General features: G+C 37.0%; 1 long non-coding RNA gene across 1 annotated transcript; it reads right to left on the bottom strand.

Moving 5' to 3' along the window:
* Positions 1 to 683: 683 nt before the first annotated feature.
* LOC139446070 (uncharacterized) lies at positions 684 to 2,363 on the bottom strand. The gene is made up of 4 exons (XR_011651910.1): positions 2,274 to 2,363; positions 1,842 to 2,021; positions 1,299 to 1,337; positions 684 to 744 (listed from the first exon to the last, which is right to left on the bottom strand). It is a non-coding gene; the product is annotated as an uncharacterized lncRNA (long non-coding RNA).
* Positions 2,364 to 3,570: the final 1,207 nt, after the last annotated feature.

Raw genomic sequence — 3,570 nt, forward strand, 5'->3', positions numbered from 1 at the left:
AAGTCTCCGAAGCATCTTCGCAAACCTATCAGGGGTAATTAAATATGCTTTGAACCATCCCGGGAAACCTTAGGAAGTCCCCGAATAGTCTCCACAAACTATTATTAGGTAATCAAAGATGTTTCTGAAGCATCCCAGCAAAACTTGCAAGGAAGTCTCCGAAGCATCTTCGCTAACCTATCAGGGGTAATTAAATATGCTTTGAACCATCCCGGGAAACCTTCTGAGGAAGTCCCTGGTAAGTCCCCACAAACTTGTGTTATGCAATCAAAGATGCTTCTGAAGCATCCCCGCAACACTTGCAAGGAAGTCTCTGAAGTGTCTTCACAAACCTGTCATGGGTAATTTAACATGCTTTAAACCATCCCGGCAAAGTTCTAAGGAAGTCTCCATAACAAAGATGTTTCAGAGACATTTTACCTTTCCATCATTTTCAGTAATACAAAAGATGTGCTTACATCATAATCTAGTCTTTCAACAGCATCCCAGAAGTGTCTGTGAAACATCCTTGCCAAACCTGTACTGTCAAAAATGAGATAACGAAGTTGTATAGTATTCTCTTTATTTGGAGTAATAACAGCAATAACAAGTAGCCAGAGGTGGACATCATCAACAGAAGATGTCATTATATGGTAGCCATCATATGAAAGTGGAAGTCATCATATGAAAGTGGAAGTCTTCATATGAAAGTGGAAGTCATCCTCGTCCTGGCAGGGGTCGTCATGGAAGCTGTCCTTCAAGAGGCTGAAATGGGATCAAATGTTATTGTATATCAGTGACATAATGAGTGAGTGAGTATGGTTTTACGCCGCTTTTGAGCAATGTTCCAGCAATATCACGGCGGGGGACACCAGAAATGGGCTTCACACAATGTACCCTTGTCGGGAATTGAACCCGGGTCTTTGGCGTGACGAACCATCTTTAACCACTAGGCTACCGGACAGCCCCAATCAGTGCCATAAACTAATTACTTTATGTCAGACGTCAAGGAGTGAGTGAGTGAGTATGGTTTTACGCAGCTTTTAGCAATATTCCAGCAATATCATGGTGGGGGACACCAGATATGAGCTTCACACATTGTACCCATGTCGGGAATCGAACCCGGGTCTTCGGCGTGACGAGCGAACGCTTTAACCACTAGGCTACCCGACCGCCCCCAGACATCAAGGAGACTCATTAAAAACTATTACAAAAATTACTTTTTGGGGGCTACAAAATTACTGATGTTATGGTCAAAGAAACAAACCATGGCTCATTCATTTGAAGGCATTCCTTAGCGTGCAGATCTTCTTGCTCACCACAAAGTTCCAGTTGTTTTTTCTTTGCCGGTTTCAGAACTGATGAAAAAAATTACATGTTACACTGGATGATAAATCAAAGCTTCATACTTCATGATACAGTAAAAATAAATTGCAAACAAGATAAGAGCATTAAAATTGCACTCAGGTGAAATGGTTCCAGTCCAAATGTATGATGACTTGAAAGTTACAAAACTTACCACTTGTACCAAAACTAGATTTTAAATGACGTCAATTAGTTAACATCTTGTGATTAGATATTAACTTAATATTGATATGTCCATGTAAATTGACCAAAGCATTACACATTCAAATGTCATGGTGTTCTAGAAAAATGTAAAAAATGGTTTTGACATTTACAAGTACACATATTGGCTCAAAAGTTAAACACAGGAAGGATATTTAGATTGTAAAACCTACTGATTCCTTACTATGATTCTGATATTAAATTATAAAAATTAAACCTTTAGTTTCATAACTTATTTAGTTACAGTTCCATTAACCTGAAATGAAATTTACCTGACACTTAACAAAGATGCTGACCTTCGAGTACCACATCGGTGTCGGTAGCATCGTAAAAACACCAAGTTGCTGGCCACCAGGCAGCAACTGGCTTCTTCTCCTTGATCCCTTCTCATGAAACAGGCACATCAGCAGGAGTTCACGTCTTCCTATGAAGTATCGTTCCTTTTTTGTCTTCAAAAATCACCACAAGGAAGGGGGCTGAAAAATCAAGTTGCATTCATTAATAACCTAAAACTAAAAGGCGGGTATTGCTGGTCACAAAAAAAAGTTGACACAGGAAACTTTGCCAAAATTTCAACAACCTGGTGCCAGTCCAAAACGTAATTCAGGATCTATACCGCGATGGCGATGGAGCATGTCGACGGGGGAAAACGATAAGTCCACAACATTTACTGGGAACATATATCTATTTCAAACAAACGTTACAAAACATGAGTTTCCCTTACTTACGAGTTCTTAAAAAAATATCAACCAACATCCTCGTTATAAAACAGCAGGTTACAAAATGGCGGCGATTTCCGTACTAATTACCATACAACAATGGACATTTGTTTGTAAAAAAAAACTAAGTTTTAATTTCAAATACAACTTAAGATAAATAGAGTTTAACATAATACAAATATATAATTTGTTATCTATTAATTCAATAATTTTATAAACTTATAACTACAGTCTGCGATCATATTTCACATTTCAGTGACCAGATACATAATTTGTTTTGAAGAAATACTTTTTTTTTTTATCTCAGTCCCACATCGGTGCTCTCCGTAAATTTTACGGAGAACCACGATGTGATCGAAACATGAAATCTGAAAGGCCTGCGCAATATTACAAAATTACATCTGCGCCTATTATTTTTCATAAATAGTCCCAAATTAGATCAGTTTGAGGTTCCAAATTAGAACATAAATTTACGATTTATAAATTGAGCTTGAAAAAAGATTTCTCTTTCAGCGAATGCTAAAACTAAGTTCAATATCTAAGTGAGAATTGGTTTGGATCGGGGGTCGTTTCGGTGGATTATTTAGCATAATTGTTATGGAGACAATATAGAGGGCTATATTTTAAAAATATATTTATGTAACACAAACAGATCTAAAGTGTACCTACCGTTTGTTCAGGAACATACGTTGTCATCCTTGCTGAACTCAGAGTCGGCGTAGATTCTATCTCGATGAAGGTTTGGTGACTTTCTTTTTCAGTTTTTGCTTCTCATTCAAATTATTATTTTTTATCGATAAATTAAAATATTATTCACTAGATCTATTTCCCGCAATGTTATTGAAAATAGAATTCTCCGACACACACTTTGACAATGGGTCCACATCGAACAAGTCAAAGAGCAAAATGAAAACGTGTCAATCAAATCTTTAGATTATATTTTACAAAGTAATAAATGAAATCAACAAAATTATTTATCTGTCTAAAAGTTGTCAAACTTAGATATAAGTTATCATTTCCATCTTTTCGTGCGATCGCGTGTGATGCGAGTCAAATGGCATCGCGGCTTTTAATAGTTTTATCGCCTCGATTTCTCCACAATGTTTAATGCCAAATATATGCAAGAAAAATCTTTGTCTCAGCTCGTAACCTGGCACGATACATCCACAAAGTTTCATATTTTTAATATAGATCGCGATTTCCTGCTTAAAACGTTCAGAACAACACGATTTAACAAAAACCTTTCGTCAAAGTCTGATATACACGAGTGCCGTTGCTGTAATTGGTTGTATAAGGTCACGTGCTC

This window comes from Haliotis cracherodii, unplaced genomic scaffold, assembly GCF_022045235.1.
Source record: "Haliotis cracherodii isolate W230 unplaced genomic scaffold, xgHalCrac1.p SCAF_6, whole genome shotgun sequence".
Taxonomy (NCBI): Eukaryota; Metazoa; Mollusca; class Gastropoda; order Lepetellida; family Haliotidae; genus Haliotis; species Haliotis cracherodii.